Raw genomic sequence first — 24,480 nt, 5'->3', positions numbered from 1 at the left:
AGTCTCGCCCTGCTCTGAGGATCAGGACGTGGTCCCGGGGACTTTTTGTGACTAAATCTAAAATTTTAGATTAATATTGCTTACTAGTAAAAAGTATAGAGATAAAACTTTGAGGAAAAGAACTGGAAAGAAATGAGCGACTATACAAAAATGACAGTGCTTAAAATTATATTTAATTAAATATAATTACACTTAAATAATACAGCATCTGGGGCTATACTGTTTTCTAAAGTGGAAAGGACTCACTGAAAGGCTGTTCTCCCATCATTTTCACTTGTCAGTAAATCTTAAAGTGAGCAGTGCTGCACTGAAGATTTGTTTTCAATAGCAAAATGTAAACTGAAAATAAAAAGTAAAACTTTACCGGAGGTAAATGAGTCATCGAAAGCGTCTCCATCGGCACAGTCATCATCAGTGCGATGGTTACAATTGAGGCTGTCGGATGCTTCTGCTTGAAAAAACGTGCAAGGCGTGTGGGCTCCCGCTGCGCTGGAGCAGCCGGTACCACGAACACCCGCTGTAACACCGCTACGGCTGGGGAGGGGGTACCTCCTGAAGCCTGAAAGCGCCATAAAATAAACTTGTATTTTTAACATCTACAAGTGTTCTGAAGAGATCGCGAAAGAGGGCATGAAGTTTTACAAAATTCTTCCCGTGAGGGAGAGAAATACATTGAACAAGTACAACTATATTAGTACCATAAAATGACCTCTGTTCCTCTCCATATGTGGAAATCCTATTTCAGCGTCATAAAACCCACTCTGGGATGAAGCCCAAAGTTCTCTATCTTTAAGAAGGAGCTTGTCTATAATTATTCTTTGAACACTATTCTTATGTCCTTGAACAACAAGACTGTACTTTTGGTAACGTTTAAGTCCATTCACCTCAGCTCAGGTGAAACAAGATGCTTCTGTTATTCAACACCCCGGATTCTCCAGATTTGCTGGGAGTCCTACACGCAGCCTCAGTGAAGACAAAACAGACGCCCTAAGCGCTCGTGAATCCGGGCTTACAGATTCATTTAGCCAGGACGAACAGATTTCTCTGCCTGCAACTGCAGGAGTGAACTGAATTCACGCACCACATGGCAATCATGTTTTTACTTCTCATCACTGTTCCCCCCCTGTGATTGACACTGGGTTTGGATTTGCACCACCCTTTGCTCCTGTTCTTGCTCCCGACTAGGCTGTTGCTCCCACAGCTGTGCAACTATTTGTTCTTCTGTCAATGCCTATGACAAGAGGTAGGGGAAGGGCAGGGGGCAGAAACCACAGCAATAAGGTTTTTTTTAAAATGTTTTCATTCAGAATAGAAGCAAACCATGACTGTTGCCATGATTCATAGAATCAAAGGCTGGAAAAGACCTCTAGGATCATCAAGTCCAACCATCAACCCAATAATACCATGCCTCCTAAACCATGCCCTGAAATGTTGTGTCTACATATCTTTTAAATACCTCTAGGGATGGTGACTCCCCCACCTCTCTGGGCAGCCTGTTCCAATGCCTGACGATGCTTTCAGTAAAGAAACTTTTCCTAATATCCAGTCTAAACCTCCCCTGACACAACTTGAGGCCATTTCCTCTTGTTCTACTGCCAGTAACTTGGCAGAAGAGACCAACCCCCCCTCAGTCCAGCCCCTCTCAGGCAATTGCAGAGAGCAATAAGGTCTCCCCTCAGCCTCCTCCAGGCTAAACAACCCCGGCTCTCAACCTCTCCTCATAAGTCTTGCTCTCTAGACCCTTCATCAGCTTCACTGCCCTTCTCTGGACCACGAAGTCATGTAAAGGTTTGTCCTGAAATGAATTCCTAATTTTCTATACCAATAATTGCAACAGAAAAATTCTGTCTTGACAAAAATTTATTATTTATCATGGTTGCCTGCTTCTAACATGGCCAATATGCCCAAAAACGAGAACACCACAGCACAGTAAGGGAACATACCTGGGATGGACAATTGAGAGCTGATAGCTTTGATGTGCTGATAAAGGGGATTAGGCAGTCAAAACCCACACTGAATAATTTTCAGTCTTCAAAAAATGCTATTTTTTTCCCCAGCCTTTCCCATTGTTTTTACAGGAAAAAGTATTTAGAAAGTATTTGAAACATAAAAGAATTAAAAAGAATGTACAGAATGGAATTCATGTGGAAAAACTGAACGGACCTTTTCCTGCATCATCGCAGTCTCTGCACAGATGGAAACAACTTCAGACATGGGTGTCATGCTGTCATAGTTGTCTGCTCTGAAAGCAGATGAAGTAGCTTAAACTAACTTAATTTTATGCAACTATTTAATATTCATGACAATTTAACACAAAGAATTTTAAAATTCTGCCACAGGACTCTGCAATTAAGATTTGACAATGCTGGGATTAGCAAGGAGCTCTGGCCACTTCTTTACCTGAAGCACTTCAAGCTTTTCTTTACACCAGCACAAGCACAGGGGTGGCTCAGTGACGGCACATGCACTGCTTTAGCTTAAGGCTGAAGGTCACCACAGCACCTCTGATGAGAAATGCTGCTGTGAAGTACATGCTTAAGAGAAAAAAAAAAAAAAAAAAATCACCAAATCAGGCCACGAAACTGCTTAAATGTCAAATCTGGGAAAAAAGTCATCACGGACAGTAGAAGTAAACGTACAGAAACCTATCTGAGGAACCTCTTTTTCTAGCAGTTGTCATCAACTCAAAGTGGTTCATAGAGATTTGAGTACACTCAGAAATTCTGGTCTTTCACATAGGCTTGTCTAACACACAGACGATAACCACCTACATTCTGGAATAACTAGAAATTGAAGGCTTAGGTACCAAAAATAAGTAGTCAAAAGTGCCCTCCCTCAAAAATCAGTTTATAATAGTCTTGACTGAAGACAATTCATAACCTCCCACTTAAACAGCAGTTAAAATAGACAGCTCCCCTTCCTTATTTTTAATATACTGATAAGGCAATGTGATACATCCAAGGTCATTTCATTGTCACGGTATCCGGGAAATTCATATTCTTAAGTGTATGGAAACTATAATAAATACAACCTATAGCAGTCATACTGATGGGAAGATATTTACTAGCATTCACCTGTATACCAAGCTATTCAAAATTCTAAAATATAGTCATGACTCTGCTTATGCTTACTACACACTCATGTGGTCCACTAAGAGCAATGAGGAGTTAAAAAAAAACCAAAACAACCAAACAAAGAAATCACAAGTCTTTATAATGTAATGCACATTTCAACTTAAACTCACCTTGCCCTCAGGACCTGCAGGTGCTGTTAGGTAATGATTTTGGCATTGCTTTGGGGAGCAGCAGACATAGTTACAAGCGTTAACGACATTGCTGACAAAGTCCTGGTTTGCTGTCTGTCCTGGTGACACAATAGCAAGTTTTAAAGGAAGTGCCTGTAACTGTTTCACCGCCTAGGAGGCGGAGAGAAATCAAACCAGTGTAATGTTCCAATTAAATGCTTTTCTTGTGCGCACAAGCATGTATAATCCTGTATTAAGCAAGGTCTATGGATGCTGTAATAAACTTCCAAGTAAAAAGTTTCTGAAGTCAATAAAAACAAAGTACCAGCTTGCTTTCAACAGGGCCGAGTCTTCAGCAACTGGCCCCACAAGACTAGAAACAGTGTCAGCCACTGACTTGATGAGGGCTGACAAAGGTCTGCCAAAATATGTTTGCTGTTTTACCAAAAGGAGGGTCTTCTGAGCTTTGCTTTTCTGCCGTCTTTTCAATATTCTTGGAGTCACTTGATTGAAAAGTGAGGGCGGCAGAACAGACATCCTTCTGTGGCAACGCTTCTTTCTCTCACCCGAAGCTAATTGACAGGACGAAGTTGTTATCTCCAGTGAGAAAGGAACCCCGTGCAACAAGATCATGACAGAAAGCTGATGGCTGCAGATCATCCTAGTGCAGTATTTGACTTAATCAGTCATTTTTAAACAGCTTCTCGCTTCACTAAGAAAATAAGCTTAAAAACAGATCAAATGGGCACACACAAGTCTCACTGCTTTAACTCCTGCTCATTTAATTCACCCGTGTTTCTATTCCTAATTCGTAAGGACAACAGCATGTTTTCACAGTGCACTCCCTCTGCTCTCACTCTACATTCAATCATTTTGCCTGAGCGATTTCAAGCTTAACAGAGATAACAGTACACGGATGCCTAAATTTTTAAACACAAACTTAAAGATATTCTTGCAAATGAGTTTTCATATTGTTTCACACAAAAATGTTACCGCACCTCCCCATGCAATTATGAATCCAACTTACAGGACAGATCTGTTCTCTGCTGCTTAACGCCCTCCTGACAAACAGAGGTGGAAGCTTAGACTCTGGAATCGGGGTTATAGATACATCAGACACATAATGGAATCAATAAATCATCATCATGGTTCTCAGGTACAACAGGAGGAGCCCAAAGCTTAAAAAAAAAAAACCAAAACCCAACACAAAACATCAATAAACAACCCGCAGTTTGCCATTAATTAAAGTATTTTAGGCAAGGTTTCCTTCAGGTGAAATAAATGGCTACTGACTTACAGGCATTAAATTAAATATTTCTCCATCTGGGCCTTTGCAGACCAATACCTGTATGAGAAAAAAGGAATTTTTGATACCTCAATACATCAGCCAGCCTAGAACCCAGCATTTAGAAACATAAGCCCGTTTGCAATAACTATGATAAACAGTAGTTAGAAAAAAAATTTATTTTAAGGAATTAATCTTCATTTTCAAAAGGCAGCTTATTTTTCTCAGTCTCTTCCTCCAGTTATTACCTTGATACATAACTGTGCAATTCCAAGTCGACCTACAAACCTACACCCCTCCTGCTGAACAGCAACTTGCTACTCAACAGAACCAAACCTCTCCCCAGAGCGCCAGCTTCAATGCCAAGAGTACACTGCTTGGGCGAGGGCACAAGACCAGCACAACACAAACCCAACAGACGCACTTCAATACAGGGCTTACAGTCACAATATGCAAATTCTTCGAAAAGAAGGGATTTGGAGATCCCTTGATGTTACCATGTTATAAGCATCTTGTCTGGTATAGGTTGAGAGTTCCTCTTTCATTTCCTGCTGAAATTTTTCTTCTGCCTTTCCCAGCTCCTAGGCATGCTGATACTCCCATTTTATATTTGCAGTTTTTAACTCCTTTTAGGAAGAAAATTTGTACACTTTAAAATACTACCACTTTTCACAATAAATCTGCTAACAGCAGTAAATTGCCACTGATTGGAGTCTCACCTTTTACGGGCTAACAGTCATAGCAAAGTTAGTTAAACTGAGTGTTCGTTCTTGGGTAAGGCCCTCATACCAGTGTAGAGAAGGAGAAATATGTCTGTCTACCCGTTAATCAGGAACCAGTGTGGTTTTAGACCATGAGTGTTTTGAGCAAAATTTCAGTGCTCAAAGAAAAAACAAACAAAACCCCCAAATAAACAAACAAAAAATAAAATCTGACAATAGTTAGGGGTTTCTATTCTGTTTTTATTAATTACTCGGTGTCATGGTCCAGCCCCAGTCAGCAACTAAACACCCCGCAGCCGCTCGCTCACTGCCCCCACCCCTGTGGGATGGGGAGAGAATCGGAAGAGCAAAAGCAAAAGGAAAAAAACTTGTGGGTTGAGATAATATTATCATCATAATTATTATAATTATTTTAATTATTAAACTGATCTTAATAATATAATAAAAAGGTAAAGGGAAAAAGGTAAAAAAAACCCACACAAAACCAACCAAAACCCCACAAACAACACAACTGCTCACCACCCACCGACCGACACTGCCGGTCCCCGAGCCGCGATCGCTGCCTCCCTCCCCTGCCAGCCCCTCCCAGGTAACAACTGGGCATGACGTTACATGACACGGAATATCCCTTTGGCCAGTTTGAATCTGCTTTCTTAGCTGTGCCCCCTCCCCTCCCGGCTTATTGTGCCCCCCGCAGAGCCTGGGGAGCTGGAAAAGTCCTTGACTAGTACAAGCACTGCCCAGCAACAATGAAAACATCAGTGTGTTATCAGCGTTGTTTTCATACTAAATCCAAAGCACCAGCTACAGTGAAGAAAATTAACTCTATCCCAGCTAAAACAATGACACTCAGAAAATGAAATATAGTCGCTTACCTTGTTGACTTTCTGGCTTTTTTGATCATTCAAAGTGTGAACCAAATCCACGGAATTCATCGCGTACTTTTCAATGGGATTAAGCTGTTCAGAAGAACATTTTGACATATTGCTAGTTATTTAGCTTTTGATTTAGAAACAAAATAACCAGTGATTTAAAAACAAGCAGAACACCACCCCAACCAATCAATGTGTTTGTTTTGGTTGCAAATAATGGCACCATAATTAGGGTAGAGAAGAGATCTAAGGACCAAAAATCTGACATTCTGGTCCCTCTTGAGTCTGCTCACGTCCCACCAGTGTCACTGAGAACAGGCTCCAACTACTGGCTTCCATGTTCCTCACTGAAAAAAGCCCTGAGAATCCCATCCAAGTTACTGTGCTCACTCTTGACTGGTTGTTACGATGCAGTTGGGTTCTGCCCAGGTAGCCAAAGGGAAAAGGAGACCATGAGGCTCTGACAGAACTTAGGGAATGCTAGGAATAGTCATTTCATGGTTAAGAAGAACAGATCCAAGGACTTTAAGAAAAAACACAAGTATCTAGCAAATCACAGGGCTGTAAAACAGTTTTATATCACAAGATACAATTTAGTCCAATGCACTTCACAATTCTCAGGAGAACATCTGGTGACTTACATGTCTCAGTACACGAACAGATCTATCAACAAGCTCAGCTTACCTGCCAGGACCGGTTCAGTATTTAAGTTTGCACAGAACAGTTTCATATAAATGGAGCAGAAATAAAGTATTTTATGAAAGCCATTTGGTTGTTGCTCAGGAAAGTAGATTTCAAATATTTTTAAAGCTTTACATAAACCAAGAGAAATTATCATACCTCATCCCCAAAGCCAGCCAGCTGTTCCAACTGTGAGGGATCATACAACTCAATCTATGTCACCTCTTAACTCAGACCATGTCTCTTCCATAAACTTTCTGGAATCCTCTTTTCCATATTCAGAGCAAAGAACCTTATGGAAACATGTTTTCAAGTACTCGATCAGACAGCATATGATGTCAAGAGTTTTTTAATCATCCTAAAATTGAGTTTTAAGAAGTCAGATTACAGACATATCTGGCACGTTTTACTGCAGGAGATGTTTTTGTTTGATTAAAACAATGGCGAAAATAGTGTAAAATCATCATTGGAACAAACAGAGGGTCTTTTCTAGATATTTTTATCTTCCTGTTTTCTGTGCAAGCTAACAATTCAGGATTTTTACTGATTTTAACTGTGAACACATACCAGTGGCCCCCAAACAAGTCTGGAAATAAATATAAAACTAGATGATGTTTAAAATTCTGACTCTGATCCAGTAAAGCACTTATTTTTTACATATCATTAAAGAACTGTGCCCATTGTAACGTTACAGTACCTGAGTTAAAAAGTCTGTTGAACAATCATTTCCTTGAGCAGCCACTTCTTGAATCAAATGTTTAATACCTTTTTTCAACAGCCTCTCTTCAACAGAATTACCACTTACAAGCCTGTAAAACAAAGAAACTCATTAAACGCTGTTCCCTAGAAAACAGTGGCACTTTCTGAAACCCAAGTGTTTCACCTCTAATGTTTCTCGCCCACGGCAGTGAGCACCCACGCTCGTTTAGAGTCCGTCAGGTGTTTTCATAGGAAGTTTTGTACTCTTTTCCAGTTTCTTAGAGGACAGGTTTCTTTTTACATCTTTTTGCACTCTTTTCACATCTTTTTTCGTATTTTCAAAACACCAGGTTCTTTCACGGTCTTATTTTCAAAATGAACACTAAACAGTAGTGTCTTCTATACAATGGGAATTTTAAAAAGATCCTTACAACATCCAGGTATTCGCTAACGGACACCACCCATGCATACTTGGCCAGTGGCGTAAGGTGAGCAAGAGCTCCCCTCTGTTCCTAGCACATCCTTCCAGGAGAAGAAACAGTCACTGCAGAGAAACTTCCAAATACATCTTAGAACTACATGAAGCTCAGCATCTCATCACTAGTGGATCTGAAATCCAGTGACAGACCATCAGGAAAGACATATATTGTTTATCAAGAGCACGAAATGCTCACAGATATTAGTCTTTGTTTTGACTGCCCCAGCACAGAAATCCAGATGGCTCACCAGCTGAAAGTGGGAGGGAAAGGCAGGAATAGAGGATACAGTAAGGGAAAGGACAGGGCAGGGATTTTATTTTCCCTTTAGTCTGAAGGGAAGTATGCCTGACTGATCCAATCTTTAACAGGGTCTTAAAAGACCAAATGACTTGAACTAAAAAGGACTACCTCAGCCAAAAATCCTTTCACCTAAAAACATCTTCCCTCTATTTTTTATTTTAAAATACCTATACTATTTCTTAGCATAAAAGTCACCTATATATGCAAATATCTCTGTCTCTTGCAATTTTATGACACCACTCTTTAGCTTTTGTATCCATCAGCAGATCTAAATCTGTGTCACAGAAGACAATGATATCTGCATCTACATGGCTGACATCTGTGGAAGGAGTGTGGGAAGAAAGAATAGCACAGAAGAATCGCTTGTCTTGGTTGGGGTTTTTTATGGATTCCTAAAATGGGGAGACAAGCAACTTAGTTACAAATTCACATTAATAAAGCATGAATCTCTGAACTTTTTTACAGAATGAGAAGCTCAGAAAAATAGCTTTCTTATTACTTCCCCAACCTACATTAAGCTTGCAAACCTTTGAAGTTATCTGCCCACATTACAGATCTATACAATTCAAAATTATTTTCTGTACCATTAAAACCATTAATTTATGGTGCAGTCAGCCAGATAAACATCTGAGGATCTATCACAGGAGTCACATTATGCCCTATGACTAAGCACACCTGACTGGGTTATCACATTCTGCACGCGCTTCATCGTTTTTCTTGTCTATTGAATAAATTGAATCCCCCCTATTGTGCTGCCTTGTGTTGCTTTAAGGCAAGGTATCCCTTTACGGTTTATACTGCATCTGACGGAAAGCAGAGCAATGCAATTTGAAATTAAAAAAAAATAAGAAAAGAATAACTTAACTATATTGTTAATGTCTGCTCTAATCGTAGGCCCCAGAGGATACTAAGAATCTTACTGGGGAGGGAAATGAGCATACTTTCAATTTATCCTCAGGCAATGCCAGGGCACTCTACAAAAAACAAAAGCCCCTGGAGTAAGGCTGAGGAAGTGCCAACACAAAACCAGCAACCGCACTTAAAGTACTAACAGTGTAGACAGCTACAGATAATGAAAGCAAAAGCAATTTATCAAAACGCTGTTGTGAAATAAAACATCTGTATTTCAAGCACAAATTACTCATAAACGTAGGACAACTAGTGGCATACCTCCTGGAAACACCCCGGATGCCTCATCAAATAGTAATATGACTGACATATTTCATAAGTAATGGCATATTTTGTGCTACAGCTACAGACATAATTTGCTTAAATAACTAATGAAATCATGCAAATGAATTTTGCAAATGTAGTATACTTCCCTTTAGCATTTTCCTCCCGTTATGAGCATCTGCTCACTATTACCTTGAGTAAGAGGTCCTCTTACCAGATAATGCCAACTCCGAGCACCACTCTCATTAACTCTTATGTACGCGAGAAAACGGAAGTTCAAGAAAAGCTCCCATACATCAAGCACTGGAATCGTCTGCGTCAAAATCAATACACGACATCCTCTTTCTTTCAGCTTCCAAAGCAAGACAGCCAGAGCTTCCATCCTGCCTGTTCACGAAATAAGAACCTGAAGGTTCCACAGGTACTGTTCAGCAATTGGAGAGCCACGTTTGCACAGCTGTGACAGGTGGTGGGTTTTTTAATACCTGGTTCACGCTGCACCAGCCGGGGATCTGGGAACTGCAGAAAATGCTATCTGCTGCCTTGAATGGAAAATCTGTTCCTTTAGATTTAACTTCAAGATCTTCATTTCCTGGGTGTACGCGTAAGGAGGATTTGCTACGCAGAAATGCAGAGTAGCAACAGTGACAGCTGCCAATACGCGCAGACCTCTATAAAGCAAACCAAAACTTTAATACACTAAATTTTTACCAGCTTGGGCTATTAACTACTCAAAAACAGTAACAAAGAAGATGTCTGCATGGAAGCATAAAGGGCCTGGCTAAAAGTAACTGAAAGTTAATCAGTAGGTGAATTTTTATGTTAACATCAAATAAATGCAAAACTGCTCAAGATCAGAACAAGACAAGAGGAAATTACCACTGTCCGTAAAGTTAAGCAGATAAGCTGACTTACTCCTATTTTTTTAAAAGTATACAAATACAAGGTCTTGTAAAAACACAAGATATGTCAAAATAAACTAGAATTGCTATATAACTAATACAATTGCCATGGAACTATTAAGAGTTTTAAAATCTTAGAGTTATCTAATATTATACATCAGGGACGCAAATAGATTCTGCACAACGCAATTCAGGCTGCAGTAAGGATAAAACAAGGCAACTCATTTATCACTTTTAGCATTTTACAGTACTTTACATAAATACCCTGGTTTGGATGGTCGTACGTGCCCCTCAAATCTGTGCAAAGACCACAAATGGATTTGTCTCAATTACCGAGTAACAACATCCTTCGGGGCGACCTGATGCTGCTTCAGTGTCGGAAGGAGTTCTTGCAGTGGATCCTTTAGGACCTCTGAAGTACTCGAACTGGGAAGGCAATTTGCAAAGCCAGCCCAGCACCATTTGTTAATCCTGGCAGAACAATGCTGAGAGATTTCTCTTTCACTGATCCAAGAGCAAATTTCCAACAAGTCTCAGCCATACAGGGGGATTCTGGAAAAACGACACTCATATATTCAATATATTACACTCAATATTTTGTCCAGGCATTCCTTTAGTTGTCTTTTCTTTCTATGATACCCTTTAAATTCAAAATTCTTTTCTGAATGTATTTCGACCAGATAAAGCTTACACAAAAACAAAATTTATGCAAAAGAGAGTTGAAAATAAGGATGATTTAGTTAATGCAAGAGTTCTATGAGGGACCATGAAAGCAGATGTGAGCAGGGGAAAAGCTGACAATTAGAATAGTATTTGTGATACAAGGACAGATGTTATGTTTGGTATTTTAATGAAAAATAAATCTGCTTTCCTACTCTATGCCTACTAGGAAAAATATAATGGGGCTTTCAAACTACCACCGCAGACTCCACTAGTACAGATGGATGAGACGAGCCAGTTACGATATTCAACATGATTTAAATATTAAAGCTTTGACTATTTCAGCAAACAGATAAGCACACATGAAGCTTGTAAGCTATAGGCTGTTCATGATCAAGTATATACTCTATCACTGGAACGGGCTGCCCAGAGAGAGGTGGTGGAGTCACCATCCCTGGAGGTGTTCAAAAAATGTGCAGACATGGTTTAGGAGGCCTGGGGGTGTTGGGATGGCGGTTGGACTCGATGATCCTAGAGGTCTTCTCCAACTTTAATGATGCTATGATTCTATATAAAGAGTTAGCATAGTACCTGAGTTGGACATGGAAGTGCAGAAACAGTTTTAGATTTAGTAGTACTCAAGTCATCCACTGTCACATTAATAAATGCATTTTCCCAGGAAAGCAGCAAGACAAGAAAAATATTTTAATGAAGAAACATAACTTAATTTCACAGACACAATATTACAATATGATATTGTAGATTCTAGAATTTTGATTTCTGAGTAAAAAAAGAAACAGAAAAAGAGAGAAGTGAATTGAATCATGTAGCAGCTTACCTTGATGCTTCAGAGACTGTCTACCAACAAGCCACAGAACTGACTGTACGACAAAGTACATGTTTTCCTTCTAAACTGTAATGTTACAGGCTTCTCTGCCTGAGCAGCTCTCACTTGTGCCCCAGCTGTAGAAGCCACTGGGCAGAGTACTATCTTGCTGACTGTTAAGAGAAGACAAAAAAGGTACAAGGTTTAAAAACAAGAATTTCCTCACTGTGCACCGCACACTATCTGCTTATCCCATGCGTACAGCGCGCCCTATTTCCAACGAGGGCAACTTTACTCCAGACATAACTCTTGAGTTGCACTTCACTGCAAACAGAATAGGTCTCCCTCTAATACTGTGTGTTCTTAAACTACACACAAAATGTTCTTCCCCTCAGTACCACTGGTAGGCCTATAAAAAAAAATGGATTATTTCCTAGATACAGTTTGACTGGTATTTCACAGTGGTACTCATTTGATCTGACAATGTACCAACTTTGCAAGGACTTCAAGAGTCTGCACAGGTGTATTTTAAGCAAAGTTTTTGGGGAAAATGGCCACAGAATAAGAGATTTTTTTTTCCTGCACAATTCATTTTTAGCAATGAAAGAAGTTCTTCGAACAGTTAAGACCACAAAAGAATAATTACCAGATATAACTTTCAGTCTCCCTTCATACTGAATGCTTCCCATTCAGCCATGCAAAAATTTATACTGGACCCAGCTGAAACCAGTATGCAGAGAATTTAGAAAAGGCCTGGAAAAAAGTGCACTTGAGATACCACACTGCATCCCCAATCATCTGAAAAGGGTCTGTTCCAAAGGGCTGCATCATGTAAAAAAGACCCAGTTAATAATGACCATTAGCAGCGGCTCAGCAGAGACCCAGGGAATGGGACAGTGCCAATGCCTAAATCCCATCAGTCAGTTAAGACTGACATGTGAAAAGTTGTCTCACACACTGCAGGTCAGGTCTGAAGAGGGAGTTTCATTAAGACGGTATACCTGGAGATCAGCACAATGGCCAGCAAAATTTCTGGTGTTTGCACAATAGTATCATTCTATTTATAAAAGACAGACAGATAATAAGGAATTTCATTTTGATTTAATGAGTGAATTCCTGTTAGAAAACTGCTAATGGAACTCGATATTCCAATATGTAAAGCACAAACGTGTTCAGTACAACCTCGTTTCTTCCCCAAATTCAAGCAATATTAAAAAAAAAAACAACCAGCAAGCAATGGTTTATTATACGAACAACACACCTTTCCTATGCTGATTTTCTGAAAACATGGCAAGGGGTTGTCATCTGTTTTTTCTCATGCTGATCTACCATAACCATTGCTGCACCCACTGTCTGCTGCAGCTGAGACCTTGAGAAGTCTCTAGTCCTACTTTTGTGCTTCTGTCCGTACTGCACTGGTGTAAATAACCTACAAATTAACAAATTGTCTTTCTACACACACGAGGAAGTTGTTAACCCCTTCTTCCTAAGACAAAATCAAATTAAAAAGCAAATAGTAACTTTTAGTTAGAAATCTGAGCTAGACGAGGTACCCAGCCGCTGAGCATACGGCAGGAGGGATTCTGCTGCTCTCAACAGGCCGAAGAAACACAGAGTACTGTAAAATGCAAGTACACCAATGCTCTGAGGCTCCAGCTTTCTCTGAAAGATTACATGGAGGGGTACAAGCATGACAGATCTCCCATATTCCTTAATCATCTTTGGAGTCTGGAGACAGCAAGAAAACTCCCCAGAAGATGCTAATAAGGATCCAACTTCTTTATGGAGCAAACTCTTTGCTATGCCTTGGTGCAATGTAAGTACGAAAAGCAGGGGATCTCTGCTTCCACCCATCTTAAGGCAGGCTGGTTTTAAAAACATCCTGCAATTGTAAAAGCTGACTTCACAGTAACTGTTTCATGTATACTACTGCAGGGAAACTGAAGATGTCTAAACAGTAAAAGAATGAGCTATTTTTCAGCTTTGTATTTTAGCTATCACTTCAAATTCTTAAATTTCAATAACTGACAAAGCTCCCCTCTGGCAGAACTGCTTAATGGAACTAGTGCAGGGTGTCCGCCTTGTCACCTGTTACAGCCAAGTGTTACACAGGCTGTCTGGGGCTGCAGTAACCATGCCCATACTCCGCTCTTATCCGGTTAATTTATTGTAAAAATCTTAAAGCCTATATTGCTCTACAGCAGAATTACATTTGCTCCAAGACTCAAATATGAACCCTACCAACTGCTCTTTGGAGAGAAGAGTCGACAGCAAAAACAAAAGGTCAAAATTTAACAGAACACCTTTGTTTCTTCCCCTTTTCCCCGTCCCCCAAAAAAAGCCAAACCAAAACAAAAAAACCCCAATATTTCTTTGAGTGCTTTGCAAGCACATCTTAGACTTAAAATTAACTAGAAGGAGAATATTTAATTGTTCTGCTTAGGAAACTCTACTGCAGAAATCACTTCCACTGTTTGATCAAAACCACAACAGACTTCAACTCTCTTGAGTTTGGCAGGAAAGATTACAACTGAGCCTTCGTAAATGAAAAGAACTATTAAGTGGTAAAAACCAGTCTGCCTTCCCTCAGAAGACTGGCATACAGTCTTCAGCAGTGATCAGTTTGGAAACAAAAGACAGCAAAACCCTCTCGGCCCTCACAAATATTATTCCTTTTTACTTGTAACTTATTAAGTAAAAACTTAATAACTCAATCAGTCCCTGGAACACTGCATACCTATTTGGTCTGAGCTTCACTGGCTCAAGTCTGGGGGACGAAGGAGAAGAGTAGATCTCTTCAATAAGCTTCCTAGTTACCTTCAGTTTTGGCAGTTTTTGCGCCTCGTTGCAAGTCGTTCGGTTTTCCATCCCCATCACATGAGAGACCTGCCTACATGCTTAAGTTATAAAAAGATAAAAAGAAAAAAAGAAAAAAACAAACCTAAATAAATATTCTACTACCACTCAGCTGCAGTAAAAGAAAATAATAGTAGTAATAATACCACATTATCTGAGAATGACTAAAAAGCTCACAGCTGATGCCAGCATTAATCCAAAACGTGGAGGAGCCAAGTGTCACATGGTTTTGCAGAGAGCAGCTGCCGTTACTTTAAAAGGTTTCAGCAACCTACACCATGAAAGCAGAGTGTTATGCTCATGTTACCAAGAGTCAAACACAGGACAGCACCCTCGAATTACAAGCTCTGCAGTTAATTCAGCGCTTGTACGGAAAACATTTGTGTTTGTACACCTGCCATTCCAGACTCACCCTTTTGCACACCTTGATGCATTAACCCTACTTCCTTCACAAGCCTTTGACACACACCTTGTCCCCCCGCCCCAAAATTATTTTTCCAACAGGCTTAAAGAAGTAACTATCTGGATCTCCCACAACACACAATGCTACTGTTTTAGTTTTGCCCAGTCTTTCTTAAGCTTCTAGTATTGCTGAAATCACTAGGAAGAAAACTGATGAAATCCTGGCAATATAACTTTAACAAACAGACTCTAGTTAAAACTAAACTGTGGAATCTGAGCCAGCTTCTCATCTCCAGAGCTGTCCACAGCTCAGCTATCCCTTACCTCTCCTCAGGACAAGACAAGAATGGCACCTTTCCCTTGATTCCAAGAACCATCAATTTCGATTAGTCGGGAACTTTAAACAAAACCAAAACATGTTGCAAAATAGTCTGATCTTTTTTGACACGGAGAGTAAACTCCCAGCCTACCTACAACGGTTATTATTTATAATCTTAGCAGTTGCTTCTAAAAATAAAGGAATTAACGAGTCATCTTTTGAAATTTAATTGGACCTGAATTATGGGTAAGAAATTTTATGTCCTAAGCCACCTGCTCTCCCAATCAAATCAAGCTGACCACAAGAGAATTGCTTCCCTACTCACCTTCCAAAGATCCCATCCTAATGCCTTCAACACTAGAGAAGCAGTTGTAAACTCCAGCGTGTCCAACACACAGGAAGTACGTGGAAGCTGGGGACTTATCAGATCAGGATGACTACACGCCCTTTGCAGCTGCATCAGAATATGGAGGACACCGACAAAGTGCCTGCTTCTAAGATATTCTTGAGTTCTGTTTTTTAAAATGAAAATATAATTTAAGTTGTCTTTAAAACAAAGTGCTTTTTAGGAGCTTAGGTCTTTCTGCATGCTCAAATCTGCTAACACCAAATTATCAAACTTAGAAAGTTAGTTTAAAAATGCAGTCCTCCATTCCTCCAGCTTCTCTCACATTCACATAAACTTTTAATAATTCAGAGACTATATTCTGATTTTAAAACTCACATTGTCATAAACCTGAATTTCTCAAATAGCCACTCTATTTCAAATGGAAATGACATCAGATTATATATGAAACACACATATTGTCAATATTAGGGGCATTTTTTTTAAATACCCGAAAAAATACCACTTTAAATTATCAAAATCACTGGAAAATACAAATAGACATATCAGAAAAACAAGGTAGCTTATAACCTAGGATATTCGGTTCCTAGATTACTTAGAACTAAATTTAGACAAAAACTGTGACACATGGTCAATTGTGTAAATCATAAATATTTTTGGTTCATACATAGTTTGTCCCATAATCCACAAATATTGTTTATTTATGCTTGTTTTCACCTTGTAAAACAACTAGATCTAAATAAACAAACACAGAATGGAGAAAAGCTGAATGCAATTACCACTCAGTGTAGAAAACGATTAGCCTGCACAGCACCATGGTTACGCCAATGTGCTTTAATCTTTAGGTTTGCCCATGACTCACTCAGAAATTACACACTAGCAAACAAGCTCTCCTGTTGTAACTGGAACAGTTCCTAACTTCAACGGTGAATGAACAGTTAAGAACTACTCAACAGATGTACCTTGGTCGAGACAAGATGTCTTTATACATTGACTTCTGCCGATCAGAAAGAGCGCATCCAAGCACGTGCTCGTATTTCCTTGGTAACTGCTTCTCAACGTGCATTTTGGACCTCCACAAAATAAAGGCCTGCACTACCTAAAAGAATACAAAACAATAATTTCCTAATTGTATGTTCTCAGAGAAAGAGATACTAGTCTTAAGAAACTATCCTCAAGGAAGAAGCACTCTCTCTAGCCTCCCTGCAGCTCTCTGGTAATGATCTTCATTCCCCTCCACAGATGCTACCTTCATAAAACCCAGACAGGATTGGAAATCCCTGGAATCAGGGAACAGGCAACAGCCCACAGATCTTTCAAGGCAGTAGGCAGAAGCATATCCACCAAGAGTAAATGATGATGACTGTGAACAATGAAGATAACAACGAAGGTAAGATCTGTTTCATATCTTAAATTATATCACAGCAAGAAAATTTTAAAAACCTGCAATTATAAGCACTGAAGTTATTTTAGAAAGTAACTGAAGGATAAAAGCAAAAAGAAAAATCTGAAAGAATGCTTCAGACCTCCGGAGATTGAATATCGCATCCCAGTGCTTCTCCATCAGATTATTACCATTCTGCCTGTCATCTAAAGCTAGGTACTTCCATTGTAGTTTCATGAATGCTCCATAGTCTTTAAAGAATTGCTTGCAGGAGGCAATACATATGTTAATGTTGTTGGGGTCAGTCCATTCCCGCAACATAAAATACACAAATCCTAAGGGCTTTTTTGATGGCTTTCAGAGTAAAGATTATTAAGTGGTTCCTCTTCTGGGATTAAAATTGATTATCTTGCACTTTCTCCCAGTGCAGTTCTTCAAAGTTTAGGATTTTTCCCAAAAGGGAAGAGAATGCTCAGTTTAACTCTCTGGTTGTGGTGTTTGAAACACTGTATAAAATATCCTTAATGGAAACTGTTATTTTAAAGAAGAAAAACCTTTTCCTACAAAGCACCCTAGACCAAGTTTCCTAGCCATCCAAATACAACTGGCAATGAAAAGCCATCCTCCCAGTTGCTCCTTGAAGAGTTTGGACACGTTTCAGAATACTTACACTTGTTGTTACAGGTTATCAATAGCATACATACTTCAGGGATAAATTCTAATCTCTAAGATTCATATGTGTCTGTCTTCACAATAAATGCTACCCAGAAGTACCAAAATTATTGCGGACTTGATTGCAAAAACTGTCAAACGTGTGAATTAACATCCTAATATTTACTTTCAAGGGCAAATAAAATATTAGAAACACAAACCAGAAAGTTAAAAATGCAAGAAGTCATAGAACTAAAGGAATAAATATGCTCAAAGTTATGGCAAGCTTGTTAATTTTCTTCTGCTCTGCTCAGGTCACAAGACAAGAAAAAGTTATTACATGATTTATAGGGCCCAGTTCTACAAACTGAAGAGAGAAGGGAAAAATTGCTAGTAAATCTAAGATTATATAAAGGATTCCAACAAGGAAAGAAACTGAAAAATAACTGGAAAAGACACATCATCCCAAAAGGAGCAATAAAAGTTGTATGTTGTAAAAGCGTTAATGGAGGAAACCAAGAAGTTTCTTGTAACTATGGAAGTTGAAAATACAAAAATTAGAGGAGGGTGGAAAAAGAAGCATATTTTGCAAATAAGTTCAGTGAAGTTTTGAAGCCAGAAAACACATACATGGCTTCTAAGCTACAAAATACACACCAAACTTCCTGCTACTTCTGGGTTATGCATCAATTTCTCATCCAAGAAAATGGCTAAATCCAACACATTTTCCTAATAAACTCCTGCAAACACTGAGACATGGTACAAGTCACTGGAGCGAAGACGTGAGTTTTCCCATACAGAGATTAGGTACTAGTCAAACATACCCATGCAAAGGGACATCATGCCAGTAAGTACATACCTACAACTTAAAGAGGCTCACCAGACGTTGCTGGTCATCAAAGCAAAATTTATTGGTAAATACCAAACCCCGCTTATGAACTAGGGCTCATAAAATGAGGAAATACCTTCAATCTCCCAGTATGCCAAATAACAAAAGAGAAAAGAACCAGGCTGTGACATCCCTATACTGAAGTTTTTAACCACAGTGGTATAACCGTGACTCGGGTGGTATTTTCTTTCTGCATAATGCTTATGTTACCCAGTACATGCATAGATGAAACAATGTTCCACAATACCTCTCTTTTTTTAAAAAGTTCTCCTGGGTTCCCAAGGTAGAGAAGAATTTTCAAAGCAGTACACCAGCATTTCAGTTCGATCTTCCACTTCAGCACATTAATTTTTTTTGAAACAACAAGAATAGGACCCTAGTTACCTACTGAGATAAAAGGTACAGCCTGACTAGAAATGACCACGTACCACTTCAGAACAACAAGGAAAGGCAGTTGGGCACATACAAACAACATACACATGCGCTAACAATGAACAGAACTGTGCATCCTTTTCTATAAAATCTATTCCAGGTACATTTCTTTAAATTACACATATTAAAAGCAATTCTTTTTTTTCCCCTCTTACTGAAAACACATTCACTAATGAACTCTTAAAAATATAGATTTATAAAATAAAAGATCTACAATATTTCATACCCTCATTACATGCCAGGTGTGCAAACAAAGCAACAACTTGCACTGTTTTTCCAAATCCAGCTTCATCAGCCAGAACACCATTGTGCTTCATCCCACACAGCTTTGCTAACCACTCCAGTCCACTCTCCTGATAAGCCCTAAGAGTGCTGCATAATAAGGACAGAGTATCAACTTTTTACTACTGCTGTGACTTGAGCACTGCCTTTGGGTAACAACGCTTCTGCAGCAGCAGCAGCGTCTGCTGAATCTGCCATATATTTCTCTACAGTAGGAGTGAGAAGATCTGGAAGCAACACTTCCTCCTGAAGGCTCTCTTTCTTACTCAGAGTGTCTCTTATTTCTGCGCAAAATAAGAAAAAGTGTGGTGCTGCCATATCTGAGATGAATAATTCATTAACAGATTTGATGCCATTTACAGCTAAGCCAGGGTCTGAAGAACAAAAGAATCCTACACTATAACATAAATTCCAGTTTGTCAAACTTGACTACAGGAACAAGGGCGACCTGCAGTGGGACACAGGTGCACACGTGACAGTTTTAGTGAATTCAGTCTCACGCATGGCCCCCAAGGGACGTAAAACTAAACCCCGATACAAACAAGGGCTCAGCAACAAAAAGCCTTCACAGTGCGTTCAAAGCTTTAGTAAGCTATAATAAGTTGGCAAGCTTGAAAAGGGAGATATTTATGACTCAAAACTAAGACCACAATAGCAGCACCAAAACATTTCTTTTGGTAAGCTTATACTAACACTACCAGTAGGCAAAAGAAATAAAAAATGATCATACAAAAAAAGGTTATTACCTTTTTTTGCGATCTTCTGTGAGTTTAATGCTTTCTTTCTCCTCTCTTCTAACTCTACTTGCAGATTTAAACCTACCACCTAATAAGGAGAGAGAGCGGGGGGAAAAGAGCAGAAGGAAATTGCAAACATGAACGCACTTAGCTTCAAATACAGCTATGAATTACTCAACATTCCTTCAACAGGCAGGCAGGCATCAGACACAGCTACAATGCAGAGCACTCAAAGAAAAGAACAGCGTGTACAGAACTGACCATGAATAGAAAACATCCACCTAATAAGTGAGAGCTTCCCAAGAATAACTCACATCAAAACTTAAACATCTGCAGCGAGCCAGCTGCACCGACTAGGATTAGTGAAGCAAAGGCCTCAAATTATTCATGCAACCGTAACATGAAGCTATCTTTACCAACAGAAAATATTCACCACATGGGCCAAGCAAAGCTCAGTTGTAAGATTCTTGCTGTCATAGTCCAATAGGTTCTTATTCAGCACGTCTTTAGATTATTTTTTTCTTTTTTTCACATTTACCTGTTTAATGGTGGATGAGAAACGATCAGTTTCTCTAGCAGTAAAAGCAGCAACAGCCCTCAGTCACTTCTCCTTCCTTGCATCCTTCCTTATAAAGTATCATATCCGCATGATGACAAGCCACACTTAAAATCAGCTGAATAAAACCATAAAATTATTTGAAGCTTTCACTCCATTCTAACAAGCCTACTTCTAAAGAAAGAAGAAAAATACAACTCCCTTAGTACTGCCCAAGCGTCACAAACATAGCTGGAGAGGCAAACCAAAATTCACGCATCCTCAGTGACCACGTCCTAACCATGAAAACGCTGCCTATTCTTCCCCCCTTTTCTGGTTGAAAACATCAAACTCCCATTACTCTCTCGGCAGTTATCATCTTCCATCTCCTTTCCTGAACAAAACCAGTTGCCATCCACTGCATTTCTTCCAAAAGATAGTCATAGTGTGATTTGTGCCGTGAGGCCTCTTGGAGTTTGGGCGGACATTGCAGAGATCATAAACCTTCTTTCCTCAGTGCTGTTATTTGCTGCAGAATCTCATTTTCCTTCAAGTAAACACAATTAAACGTATGTTTCCTACCACACAACACAAAACCAAGACAGGGACACTGTGAAAAACATTAGATGAATAACCAATAGAGATGATTATTCAGTCCTTGGAAACATTCTACACTCTTTGAAGTTGCACTTTATCAAAAGATAATGAATAACACATCTTGTGCAGATTCATGTAAAGTCTCCAAAGGACTCTGTGATGCAGCAGTATTATGTAAAATCAGTAAAGAAATTTGGGATGCAGTGGTACTGAGTCTTTAGAATTCTACTTTTTCCAACTAAAATATAGTACCTCTATAGCTCAGGAGAAGAGCAGGAATGATTCAGTGAGAATTTTCACAGAATTGAGATGCCCTGCCAAATGGCAGATGGCCAGAACCCCCTAAAGTTCATACACAAATACGTTTTAGTTTATGGCATTTTTATTCACACATGTAAGCGTCCTGCAACTGCTGGCAAGTAAGCACAAGCAGCACAAATTCTCACTGTGATTTTCCCCCCTCCTTATTCTAAATGCGCTGCATAAAATGTCGAATTAATTGATTAAATCTCCTTTTAGGATTTCATTAAAAGAACAAAGACTATTTTGCTAGACAATCTGCCTGATTCCCTCTCATTCCTTTTCTTTCTTCAAGAAAAACCATATGGCATGTCTGCACTGCCAATTAAAACCAAGAGATACAGCTATCTATAGCACATTCTAAATTTAAACAAAGTCTTATTATAAAGAAAGATGTATAGCCAGCTGTGCTACACAAGAGTTATCTGAAGCAAATTATTAGTGCTTGATAAAGTCTTTTGCAAAACCTACTGAAATTATTTGCTCCTTCCTCCCCAGGTTGGAGTAATAAATACTGTCATCCACAAAGTCTCAATACAAAACACAAAGAAGAACACTGCCAGGACACAGTGAGAGGTTCACACGCTGTTACCTCTTGCTGTGCCTTGTAACTTACCTGCAACCTTCCACACACATCTGAAATTTACTTGGAAGCATGAAATGAATTTGATTCAATGAAAATGAATATCCAGTACAAGAACATTTAAACTGAGAGCTGGGTAGCCATCACAAACAACATAAATGAACAGCTATGTTCTTCACAGAAGTAAAATTTCCAGAGAGAGTAGTGGTAAAGTGCCAAAAATTAACCCTGTCTAGACTTTCTTAACGAGACAGAGGTCACCACTCTCTTTCTAAGGATACTCTCTTCCCAGATAGGCTGTTTAATGGTGCGAAATAGAAGACAACAGCAACTACAATACACAACTCAGCTGTACAAAGCCGCATACAATAAAATATGCAAATCTGATACCTGTTGCTGTACAGGAACTGGAGTTGGGCCCAAAAGCATGTGCTTCTTATCACAGCCTCCTTGCTGTACCTGCTGAAGGAAAGCTGGGTTCCTGCTGTGTGGAGCAGGTGAGGAACTATGTAAACTTACCAAGTTTGGTCCACTTTGCTGTTGGCTTTGCTCCTGGCTAATCTGTTGAGCCACTTGAAGAACAAGATGCATTCCACCTGCAGAGAAACTTTTAAAAGTTGCAATTTCAGTAATTACAATAATGGAACATCAAAAAGAACCACAGAAAGCGGCAATACAGACTGTTACATAGTTGGCCAAATCAGCTTTCTACCGTATCACAAAACGACTGCATACCTAAAAGCTATGAAGATGCAAATCAATCAGCACACTAGACTAGAATGTACTTCTCTACTCTTTAACCTGACAACACAAAGATCTTTTTTAACAAGATCCTACAGAGAGGTGCTAGCTAAGCAACCGATCTCTATCAGGGTATCAAATGACCCAAATGGAAAAATTTTATGCAACAACATCAATTAAAGAAAACAACAAATGAGGCACAAAGGGTACAAATTTAAGCCCCATGCATGGAAAATGAGATGTGCAGCGCTCCCTAAGATTTCTAAGATATTCTCCAGAGGGCTTTTAAATTGTGTTAGATATAGTGTTACAATTACAGAAAATCACATTAAAGCAATTATCTTTAATTACACATCTTAAACTTTACATTTGATCATAAATACTTTATCACAAATCATTAATATATATACTAGATGTACATAATTTTTAAGTTGCTGCATTTTTTTTAAACTGTTACCAAAGCTAATTATGAGTCTCTATGTGAAGTACTATTTTGGAACTAAAGTAAAGTTAACCTAATAAAGTATCTCATTATCAATAAAACGGTGCATTGGTCTACCACTTCCAAAGCTCTGTCTGCATTTACCTTTGATTTTCCTTTTACATTCTCTTTATTTTGCTATGAAATTATTTTTATGGTCACAGAATTGCTTCCTGCTCAGCTTTCAGGAAGAGTTCATCTCAACGATCATTGACCTTTTAACTTGATTTAACCATATAAATTTTTTATCATTCCAGTAGCTTTATCCGGTTCCTTTATTTCTAGCAGTCAGGCAGAGGATTCCTGCAGCACGTACTGGGTCTTGACTGGGCACACCTGCACTTTGAAGACGACACAGGACAGGCGGCAGGCGCTTTGGGCTTTCCTCAGCGGACGGACTCACGAGGCCCAGCGTGTTCGAGGGCAGCAGCCTCGCTCGGCCGCGCTGCCGGTGACGAAGCTGCAACGAAGGGCGATGCCTGGCGTCACTCGTGCAATGCCCAGATCTCTCGCTTCATAAAGCGCTGCTGCTGGAGGGGCAGGATGATTTACCCTGCAAGTACAAAGAATGATTCACCCTGTCAGTTACAGCCGCGTATGCCATCAATACAAAGCCAAGCGGGGTTTAAATGCCACCTTGAAAACGTGATAACGCCGGCAGCACCACTGGCCAGCCTGCGAAGAAGCTTCAGTGCAAAGATTAAGTTATCCGAACGCACAAGGGCAATGCGTTATCAAACCCCCTGTGGTGCAAGCCCCGCCAGAAACCCGCCGGAGCGGAGCGGAGCGGCCAGCCTCACCTGCAGCTTTCCTGTCAGGAAGGTGGGAAACCACAGGCTGCCTCGCAGCGGCCGCCGCTGCGCCACTCCCGACCGGCCCCGCGCCCCGCCACGGGGCTGCGGCACCCCCGTGGGAAGGCGGCGGTTTGCTTCGCGCCCTCCGTCTTCCAGGAGAGATAAGGAATGGCTCCTAACAGACAGCACAGCCCGCAGCGCCCGGCGGGGCGAGCCCCCGCCCCGCCGTCGCCTCAGCCCGCCCAGCCGTACCGCTCCCTCCCGCCGGCACCCGCACGGAGAGGGGGGGAAAGCAGCCAGCGCGGCGC

The 24,480-nt window shown here is 40.0% G+C and overlaps 1 long non-coding RNA gene and 1 other non-coding gene across 4 annotated transcripts; both read right to left on the bottom strand.

Annotated features, from left to right (window-relative positions):
- Nucleotides 1-176: 176 nt before the first annotated feature.
- On the bottom strand, nt 177-24,431 carry LOC135315835 (uncharacterized). 3 transcript variants are annotated; one of them, XR_010375319.1, is made up of 19 exons: nt 24,179-24,431; nt 23,484-23,931; nt 22,676-22,763; nt 21,022-21,223; nt 20,680-20,804; nt 20,151-20,229; nt 18,938-19,077; nt 16,729-16,865; nt 15,746-15,932; nt 14,581-14,740; nt 11,856-12,016; nt 10,691-10,909; nt 9,941-10,126; nt 7,502-9,842; nt 6,964-7,096; nt 6,127-6,210; nt 2,401-5,155; nt 2,164-2,242; nt 177-1,231 (listed from the first exon to the last, which is right to left on the bottom strand). It is a non-coding gene; the product is annotated as an uncharacterized LOC135315835 (long non-coding RNA). The 3 variants fall into 3 exon arrangements; XR_010375321.1 differs by lacking the exon at nt 177-1,231 and having other exon boundaries at nt 1,876-4,422; nt 4,542-4,589; XR_010375320.1 differs by lacking the exon at nt 177-1,231 and having other exon boundaries at nt 1,876-4,589.
- On the bottom strand, nt 9,157-9,295 carry LOC135315883 (small nucleolar RNA SNORA49). Its single transcript, XR_010375366.1, has one exon. It is a non-coding gene; the product is annotated as a small nucleolar RNA SNORA49 (small nucleolar RNA).
- Nucleotides 24,432-24,480: the final 49 nt, after the last annotated feature.

The sequence above is a fragment of the Phalacrocorax carbo genome, chromosome 15 (genome assembly GCF_963921805.1).
Source record: "Phalacrocorax carbo chromosome 15, bPhaCar2.1, whole genome shotgun sequence".
NCBI classification, from domain to species: domain Eukaryota; kingdom Metazoa; phylum Chordata; class Aves; order Suliformes; family Phalacrocoracidae; genus Phalacrocorax; species Phalacrocorax carbo.
Note: the sequence above shows the minus strand (reverse complement) of the source record. Positions and strands in the feature narration are given on the sequence as shown.